Source organism: Salvelinus sp. IW2-2015, unplaced genomic scaffold (genome assembly GCF_002910315.2).
Source record: "Salvelinus sp. IW2-2015 unplaced genomic scaffold, ASM291031v2 Un_scaffold463, whole genome shotgun sequence".
In the NCBI taxonomy this organism is placed as follows: domain Eukaryota; kingdom Metazoa; phylum Chordata; class Actinopteri; order Salmoniformes; family Salmonidae; genus Salvelinus; species Salvelinus sp. IW2-2015.
This window is the reverse complement of record NW_019942557.1, coordinates 442,330-452,827: the sequence shown is the minus strand read 5'-3', so window position 1 is coordinate 452,827 and position 10,498 is coordinate 442,330. Positions and strand designations below refer to the sequence as shown.

The following is a 10,498-nucleotide window of genomic DNA, read 5'->3' as shown; positions in this document are numbered from 1 at the left end:
TAGATGATAAAATGGTTATTGGAAGAACCCTTCATAGAGGGTTCTAGGTAGAACCATGTACAGGGGGTTCTTTGAAGAAAGGGTTCTACCCAGCACCAAAAATGGTTCCCCTGTGGGGACAAACCGAAGAACCCTGTATGGTTGTATTTAGCATCTTTTTTTCTAAGAGTGTATTATGTATTTTTTTTTAAAGAATTGTGAGGTAAAATAAGGTTTTTGATTGATGACTTATAGTATTATTCAGACAACAGTTCTCCTGTTTAGCGTTTTGTCAGAATAAATGAATTGTTCCCTCAATGGTTTTGATCAAACATTAGGTTGATTCATGAATTGCTGGTCGTTAACCTTCGGAAAAATATGGCCATGCGAAATTCCACAAGTATGCGTGAGTGGTAGATAAGATTAACTCTTAAGCCTCTTAGTGACAAACAACTAATTGGGCACAAGTATCAATCAAACTCATTCACATTAGCCATGAAATCCTGGATTTCCACACCCGGCCAGTCTGGGGGGAAAAGAGAGTACTGGGTAGAGGGCTTCTGGTCTTCCCAGTCTGCCTGTCCTGGGTAGAGGGCTTCTGGTCTTCCCAGTCTGATTGTCGCTGGCTGTAGAGGGCCTTTTGGTCTGACTGTCCTGGGTGTAGAGGGCTTCTGTTGTCTTCCAGTCTGCTCTGTCTGGGTAGAGGCTTCTGGTCTTCCCAGTCTGCCTGTCCTGGGTGAGGTTTGCTTCTGGTCTTCCCAGTCTGCCTGTCCTGGGTAGAGGGTTCTGGTCTTCCCAGTCTGCCTGTCCTGGGTAGAGGGCTTCTGGTCTTCCCAGTCTGCCTGTCCTGGGTAGAGGGCTTCTGGTCTTCCAGTCTGCCTGTCCTGGTAGAGGGCTTCTGGTCTTCCCAGTCTGCCTGTCCTGGTGTAGAGGGCTTCTGGTCTTCCATCTGCCTGTCCTGGTAGAGGGCTTCTGGTCTTCCCAGTCTGCCTGTCCTGGGTAGAGGGCTTCTGGTCTTCCCAGTCTGCCTGTCCTGGTAGTAGGGCTTCTGGTCTTCCCAGTTGCCTGTCCTGGTGTAGAGGCTTCTGGTCTTCCCAGTCTGCCTGTCTGGGTAGTGGGCTTCTGGTCTTCCCAGTCTGCCTGTCCTGGGTAGAGGGCTTCTGGTCTTCCAGTCTGCCTGTCCTGGGTAGAGGGCTTCTGGTCTTCCAGTCTGCCTGTCCTGGGTAGAGGGCTTCTGGTCTTCCCAGTCTGCCTGTCCTGGGTAGAGGGCTTCTGGTCTTCCCAGTCTGCCTTGTCCTGGGTAGAGGGCTTCTGGTCTTCCCAGTCTGCCTGTCCTGGGTAGAGGGCTTCTGGTCTTCCCAGTCTGCCTGTCCTGGGTAGAGGGCTTCTGGTCTTCGCAGTCTGCCTGTCCTGGGTAGAGGGCTTCTGGTCTTCCCAGTCTCCTGTCTGGGTAGAGGGCTTCTGGTCTCCAGTCTGCCTGTCCTGGTTAGAGGGGCCCTTTCTTGGTTTCCTTCCCAGGTCTGCCTGTCCTGGGTAGAGGGCTTCTGGTTTTCAGTCTGCCTGTTCTGGTAGAGGCTTCTGGTCTTCCAGTCTGCTGTCCTGGTGTAGAGGCGTTCTGTCTTCCCAGTCTGCCTGTCCTGGGTAGAGGGCTTTTTGGTCTTCCGCAGTCTGCCTGTCCTGGGTAGAGGGCTTCTGGTCTTCCCAGTCTGCCTGTCCTGGGTAGAGGGCTTCTGGTCTTCCCAGTCTGCCTGTCCTGGGTAGAGGGTTTCTGGTCTTCCGCAGTTCTGCCTGTCCTGGGTAGAGGGCTTTCTGGTCTTCCCAGTCTGCCTGTCCTGGGTAGAGGGCTTCTGGTCTTCCCAGTCTGCCTGTCCTGGGTAGAGGGCTTCTGGTCTTCCCAGTCTGCTTGTCCTGGTGTAGAGGGCTTCTGGTCTTCCCAGTCTGCCTGTCCTGGTGTAGAGGGCTTCTGGTCTTCCCAGTCTGCCTGTCCTGGGTAGAGGGCTTCTTGTCTGCCCAGTCTGCCTGGAGAGGAAAGACGTCATCTGCGATCTCTTCCAATGCTCCCAAAACTCAAACATGTTTATTCACACAAATGTAAACATGTTTTCTTTGACTATCATTAATTATTTAGTACTTTAATTATTCATGAAAAGACACACTAATGTACACTGTACAGTAGACTCAATTAATACTGTATAACAATATTATGCCTTGCAATTGTACAAGTAAACGTAAGTCGGGACCACCTTTACACAATCTTTACACATTTCTTCACATGTTAATCAAAATTACTCCTTCAGTTCTGTTCGTGAAATAGCTTCAGCAGTGGTGGGAGTATAGCCCGAGAACAATTCCCTTGAATCTGTCAAATTCGTTCAGTTAGCAAGTTATGACAGCCTTTGGTTATTGCATTTCTATCCTCTCTGTTACTATGGATGAACCATGAGTACAGTGCAATATTATAACATCACTAATCACAGATCAGACTGTGCATGAGCTTATTTCAGAAGCTTACTGACAGTCTTTCAGAGTATTGTTTGTTAATGGAGAATCAAACAATGGGCTTAGCAGCTCCAGTCGAGTCCCATACGAGAGCCTTAGCAGAGTCCCATACGACTGGAGTCCCATACGACTGGAGTCCCATACGACTGGAGTCCCATACGACTGGAGTCCCATACGACTGGAGTCCCATACGACTGGAGTCCCATACGACTGGAGTCCCATACGACTGGAGTCCCATACGACTGGAGTCCCATACGAGAGCCCATGTGATGGACAGTATGACCACATCATGGATTAAGACTGTGAGCTCAATGGAACTAGCAGATCAATATATGTCATGGAAATCTTTGCACAAGACAGGTTATAATATTGACGGATCATTTACATGAACTTGTTGAAACAATATGTGCCACGATGAGATGGCAAGTCACTTGTAGCTGTGAGCTCAATTCAACCAAACCAGCATCTCTACGAGCTCAATTCAACCGAACCAGCATCTCTACGAGCTCAATTCAACCGAACCAGCATCTCTACGAGCTCAATTCAACCGAACCTAGCATCTCTACGAGCCAAATTCAACCGACCACATGTGTCTGTGAGCTCAATTCAACTGAACCAGCATATCTGTGAGCTCAATTCAACTGAACCAGCATCTCTGTGAGCTCAATTCAACTGAACCAGCATATCTGTGAGCTCAATTTAACTGAACCAGCATCTCTACGAGCTCAATTCAACTGAACCAGCATCTCTATGCTTGCACAGTATATATATTTTTCCCATCTTAAAATAAAATAAAATGACATACTAATGGTTTTAGGTACTGTAAAAACGTCTCAGATTGATGTTTCCAGTCTTCAGAATAAGAAGTGTGTGTGTGTGAGTGAGCAGACACTGCTGTAGTCATTGGTATGGGAGGTTCAGTTTTGATTGAATTCCAGCCAGTTTAATTGATGGTGCAGTTGACAGCTAAAACCAGCCTCAAGCTATCACATTCTCTAATGTAGATTACCTCATGCTAAATTCTCTTCACCTCTTTTAACCAGAGTCAGTAGACCAACAAATGCTTAATGCCCCAGTGACTCTTTTTAAGTGTGTCGTTTTTAACGCCTTCCTATGCTTGCTCCATTGGGTGGCTCAGACAGATTTAGCTCCAACTTAGAGGAAGGTGTCAGCCAGGCCTGAGCCCTTTGAAGCCCAAAACAGATTGTTTTTAATCAACACACACTAATCACCCATATGTTTGTCAACAGCCAGTTTAAAACTTCACATGAATGCAGTTCTGTTAGACTACTAGTAGGCTATGCCCCAATCATTGTTGTGGGCTAGTGTTAACTATGTGACTATTCTCATGTTGAATTAAAATGGGCTCGCGAGTGGCGCAGCGGTCTAAGGCACTGCATCTCAGTGCTAGAGGCGTCACTACAGACTCTGGTTTGATTCCAGGCTGTATCACAACCGGTCATGATTGCGAGTCCCATAGGGTGGTGCACATTTGGCCCAGTGTCTTCCGGGTTAGGGTTTGGCCGGGGTAGCCCATCAAAAGTAAATAAGAATTGGTTCTTAACTGACTTGCCTAGTTAAATAAAAAAAAATAAAGGTAGACTTGTTTAAGAAATTCTTTCAACCTCATATTATGTCCAGCACCATACCAGTGTGTAAATATGTGAAAAGTATGCATTTATAAGTTATTTTAGTCAAGAGGATTAGAAGAAAGGCTCTAATTTAAGTAGGATTCATCAAGTTCATGTTTAATTGATTTTCCTGCTCACCGCTTCACCGCCACCTCACACTGTTTGAAAATCACTGTTTTTATGTTCATACTTTTGATGACATCATCCTTTTTAATGTTACATTTTTTTTCGCGCATATATAGAAACTGGTATGGTGCTGGAAATAATGACTGTAAGGTTGAAAATTGCTCTTTGAGTATTACAATCGGTGACTTACAATTTGTTTAAAAAAAAAAACATTTTACAACATAAAAGTACTAAAATGCCATAATATTATTGGGTAGTTAATACATTAACCTTTTTGTAGCTTCAATGATGCTTACAGAATTGTATGAGTTCCCTAAAAGCCTGCAAATCCCATTGTTGGATTAGATACCACCTTATTAAAACAGTAAGAAATAATCTTATTATTCTAGAAGAATGTGTAAAATGCAACAACAAAAATATTTGACATGATGAACAGGAATTACATTTACTCTCACGGGTGGTCAATAAGATCTATCTGAAAGCCACACCCCTTAATAAGCCATGTCTCCTAAAAATAACCTAAGGATTACATTTAAAAAGACCCAGCTGCTAGGTCAACRCAGCATTAAATTAAAGTATAAAATATCCAACTAATGGTTAAATTAACCCAGGTTTGGGTAATCCCAACAACCCAACTGGCTGATTCAAAAATAACTCAGCGTGTGTTCTGTCCAATACCCACTGCTGGGTTACCAAAGAACCCAAATCAGGTTGTTTTTAGCCCAGCATTTTTTAGAGTGCACTGTATTTAAAAAGACCATTTGCACACTGTCGAGGAGAAGGGTGGTAGCAATTGGCGCCAGCTGGAAACCAAACGTGCCCCATTTGGCTGGCCAGTTCAATGCCATTGGTCGGAGAGTCAACTAATTTGCATAAATCAAGGCTTATAGATCAACGCTCTCTTTGGACCATATCCAATCCAGTTGCTCGTGGCAAGGGAGCTCAACATCACAACAAGTTTACTTCCAGCTCGTTTTCTTTATGAAGTTTTCTGTCATCATCATTGCACTTTAAAATGGGATTCTGCGGGTTTCGACGAGTTGGAGAGTGCGTGTTGCTTGCTGTTCTGTTCTACTCGGTTCAGTCTACGACTACAAGGTACTACACGTATGAAGAGGATGCGCCCGGGACAGAGATTGGAAATCTGTCTCAGGATTTAAAGATAGACCCAGCTGAGGACCCTCAAACATCTTTCCGCTTCATGCAGGAGACCAATTCGTGTGTGATTCAAATGAGGGAGATTGATGGACTTTTAYRKGTTGGGGAAACYATTGACCGYGAGCAMCTSTGCCRYAGGTCRCCGCGGTGRRTTGTCACCTTCGACATAGTTGCCTTCTCCAAAGAAAAGTTTCAGCTGATTCACGTYGAGATCGAGYTAAYGGACATRAARGARAARTCACCCCASTTRCTCCACAAKGAGACGACCCTTGAYATATCCGAGAATGTTCAGGTGGACTCCCGATTCCCGTTGGACATCGCTGTTGACCATGATGTCGGCAATAACTACATCCAAAGTTACCATATCTCTCCCTCCAGCCATTTCATAGTTGATGTGCGCAGCAGGGAGGATGGAGTGAAGTATGCTGAACTTGTGCTTGTGAAAGCAATGGACAGAGAGGCTGAAGATTCCTATACAGTTGAAGTGACGGCAACAGATGGCGGAGAGCCACCCAGGTCCGGATCAATGACTGTTCATATCAAAGTGCTGGATTTTAATGACAACAGCCCAACGTTTGAGCACAACTCACTAAAAGTTGAACTTTACGAAGATTCTCCTGTAGGTTACCAAGTGCTGAAAGTGCATGCGTTTGARCCAGATGRTGGCATRAATGGCGAGGTAGTGTATGGATTTGTAGAAGACACATCATCTGAAACAATGCGTATTTTTAATATAGACCGGATTTCCGGTGCTGTAACTTTAAAAACATTGGTTGATTARGAGAAGKAGYMYTCRTATGAARTGAAKATTAAAGCATCCGATTTAGGCACWAATTKTATTCCATCYACRTGCAAAGTMGTTGTTGATGTRGTAGATGTAAATGATAACGCACCAGAAATCACCATCAAGCCAAAGACCTCGACGAGTGACGATGTGGCTTACATCACGGAGGCCGCAGCGGAGGAAAGTTTTGTGGCGCTAATCAGCACCTCGGACAGCGACTCTGGCTCGAACGGTTATGTACGCAGTAGCCTACACGGGCACGAACATTTCAAGTTACAACAGGCCTACGGGGACAGTTTTATGATTGTAACAACCACCACTTTAGATAGAGAAACGATCCCAGAGTATAACCTCACTGTAGTGGCTGAAGACCTTGGAACTCCTCCTTTCAAAACCATCAAGCAGTATACCATCAGAGTGACGGACGAGAACGACAACGCCCCCCTCTTCAGTAAATCCATMTATGAAGTTTCTGTCCTGGAAAATAATATTCCCGGGTCATATATAACTACTGTTGTAGCACGGGACCTTGATCGGGGTAAAAACGCCAAAGTGTCATATAAACTCATAGACTCAGAGGTTGTCGGAGAGGCTTCCATTTCGACATATGTGTCTATAGACCCAGTGTCAGGGTCATTGTATAGCCTGAGATCTTTCGATTTTGAAACGCTCCAGCAGATTGAATTAACCATCCAGGCTGACGACAAGGGCTCACCTCAGCTGTCAAGCACATCCGTGATCAGAATCAAAGTTGTTGATCAGAACGACAACTATCCCTATTTTACCTTTCCCGTTATGCTTAATGACTCTGCTGAAATTCCTCTTCCTGTCAATGCACCATTGGGGTATCTGGCACTACGGGTCAAAGGTCAGGATGAGGATGAGGGTATGAATGGTGAGCTCAGCTACAGAATCGTACAAGGTGACTCTAAGATATTTTCAATCAATAAAGACACTGGAGAAATAGCTGTAAAACAGGGTCTGGCCTCTGCTATTGGAGACGTGTTGGAAATCAAGATTGCATTGAGTGACAGTGGGAGATCCCCTCTCTCCAGCAGTGCCACCATTCGCTTTGTTGTCACAGACTTGCAGCTCTCAGACGACCAACTTGTCATTGTATTACGGTCAAGTGATGAGAAAAGCGCAGGCTTGGATATTTCAGTAGTAGTAATCATTATACTCGGCGGGGGTTGTACTCTGCTGCTGATTGCCATAGCAACTGTTGTTATCACATGCAAACTGAACCGAGGAGGGAAGGACCATGACTCCAAGAGAGACGTGACTCACAGCCTGTTTGACTCCAGGCATCATCCCAGGCTCAACTCTGCAGAACCCAACATGTTTGGTGACCCAAGAGGTTTCCTCAATGAAAGGACTTCTTCATCTCTTGATGAGTCCAGCCTATATGAAGAGAAAAGTGGAGAGTTGGAGTCCCAGGTTGGTGAATTATTTGATTCCGTTTCAATAGTGTTTTGTATACAAGTGTACACATTAAAGTGTTGTACTACTCCTGATCCATGTAGCTGAAATGAATTCCCATCCTGTTCTCTCTTGTGTTTGCTCTTTAGATGTTCCTGCCTCCCAAGCCTTTCCAACCATCATCTGTGTGGCAAGGGGACAAATACTGCCCGCAAATTAGGTAAGAATACCGCCACATTCGTCATATTTGGTATGACGTGCTGTTTAATCACAATTATTATTTTTCCCCCAAAACAATTGTTTACATAACGAGTCACTGGAAGGTACTTAACATTCCGTATGCATACTTCATGTGATTGCCGTGGTTGTCCGGTGAGAGGGGGTGGGAGGTTGCAGTGGGGGGTGGGAGGGTCTGGAAGTGGGGGGGGGGGGGGGTTGGAGTGGGGGGTGGCATGCTCATAAGAGAGAAGGGTGGGGGGTTAAGGGGCTGGCATGCTCAAAAAAGGAGAGGCGGGAAACAAAGCAAAACTCAGTAGTCAGACACAATATATATATATTTGATTATATTAGCAGTGGCTAATATTATTTGATTCTATTAGCAGTGGCTAATATTTTGATTCTATTAGCAAGTGGCTAATATGTTTGATTCTATTAGCAGTGGCTAATATGTTTGATTTCTCCTTTAGCAGTGGCTAATATGTTTGATTCTCTTAGCAGTGGCTAATATGTTTGATTCTCTTAGCAGTGGCTAATATGTTTGATTCTATTAGCAGTGACTAATATATTTGATTATATTAGCAGTGGCTAATATGTTTGATTCTCTTAGCAGTGGCTAATATGTTTGATTTCATTAGCAGTGGCTAATATGTTTGATTCCATTAGCACTGGCTAATATGTTTGATTCCATTAGCAGTGGCTAATATGTTTGATTCCATTAGCAGTGGCTAATATGTTTGATTTCATTAGCAGTGGCATTGACCAGCAGAGCGTGAAGGACAGTGGAAAAGGAGACAGTGACTTCAATGACAGTGACTCTGACATCAGTGGGGATGGCGGCAAGAGGAACCTCAGCACCTTCCAGCCCTGGGCCAAAGGTGAGTTTACGACCTTCACAATTTACTACTGCAATTTTACAGTTCCTCGTAGCAGAATGATGAAGAGAACAGTTGACATTTTTATAGCTCTATATAGCACTGAAACTGCAGCGGATTCCACTGTGTCGGGATGACTTGCCCCTTCCACCACCAAAGTGTAGAACCCACCCGGCTATGTAACCCAGCAACAGCGAATGACTCTCAGTCACTTTGATTCTTTACTCCTTGGGCTTGGAAAGTAATTCTGTATGCGTGTGTGTGTGTGTGTTCTATTTCAGGTTCATTCCACGCCGCTAACACCCTCGCTGTGGATTGCCAAGGCACTTACTGTGTAATTCCAACCCAAAGCTTCCAGGCTCCCYGAGACAATGCATACACAATAGGTTTTATCCAAGCACCGGTCTACAACAATGCGCATGCCTATCCCCACTCCTGGAAAGACTCCGGCTACAACACAAGCATTCCCAAAGCAAGAAACACCATGCAGACATTCTCTAATCACACCGGCACCCTCCCGTCTTACTTCACACATCAAAAGAGACAATCTCCTGCCGGACTTGATGAAATTCAGGAGCACAACCAAGATATTACTACAGTGGCAACCATATCTGAAGTTGCCACCATTCTGTAAACAACCTGCTAAGTAAATATACAATTGGATATTTATAGATACTGTAGTATTCAGTAGATTTAGCAGATACGGGTCAAAGTACGCAATGCAATAAGGATGAAAAGGAACTTGACGCGTAATGAAAACACTTGATGTATATATTTTTTATTTGATTCAATTATGAAGATGTATATATTGATTTATTTCTTATTGTATGAACATGTTTGTGAAAAATGTGTTTTGTTTTATGAATAAACACAATGTTGAAACAATGTGAGATGTGCATTATGGTTTCCATGAGATAAGATAATTACACCATGCCTGTGTGGCCTCTTTACGGTCACACATCAAGAACTTCTCTCACTTGTCTGGACTTTCGCATTAACCCATATATAATCTTTAATATGTGAATGATAAGCTATATAAACATGCCAAACATTTGTTCATTATAATGGCTTACAGAAGAAACTGAATCAATATGCATCTGAGCAAAGTCCATTATGATGGCAAACGGTGTCCTAGAAATATATTGTGCTAGTTTAGACAAAATCATCTGCAAATCCAATCATGTAGTCATGTTTATAGTAATCACATGTTAGCTAATTCTTACGTAGTGCTACTAGGAAAGCCACCATGATGCTTGGCACTCAATTCCCAGTGATATTCAAGCGATCATCCTTTCATGCCATTGAAAAGCAGCAGTGAACTTTAATTAAAGAGACGTCTGAGGCATACAACTTTACTTCAGGAAGAGAGGATCCTAAACACATCTCTTGACTTGTATCATCAGCACATTTCTGTCAAAGTCATTTTCAGCAGCTTTGTGTTTCAATAAAGATGTGCCGTTGAAAATGAGTAGTCTATCAACATTACTTTGACACAAGAAAATTGAGTTCATACTGTCAATAGAAATTCAAAATATTTATTAAAAGAAGAAAAACATAGATAATTCCATCATAGAAACATCCTTGGGGAAGTGGAATGCCTTTCATGACTAACTTAAAACGTGCTTAGGAAGTGTACTTCACAGCGGATATTTCAGTTTTGAGGAGTTAAACCACGGAATATGTCCCAAGATAGAACCTGTTCACCGAAACATCTGCAGCAAACCTTTAGTTTTTGGTATTATAAGTGTATTAAGATCAAATTTTCTTCTGTCAAGACAGTTTCCCTTCGTGTTGTTCTATTGCGTCAGCTC

General features: G+C 43.7%; 1 pseudogene; it reads left to right on the top strand.

Moving 5' to 3' along the window:
- The first annotated feature begins 4,503 nt into the window (after window positions 1-4,503).
- LOC112068345 (protocadherin-8-like) lies at window positions 4,504-10,124 on the top strand (annotated as a pseudogene).
- Window positions 10,125-10,498: the final 374 nt, after the last annotated feature.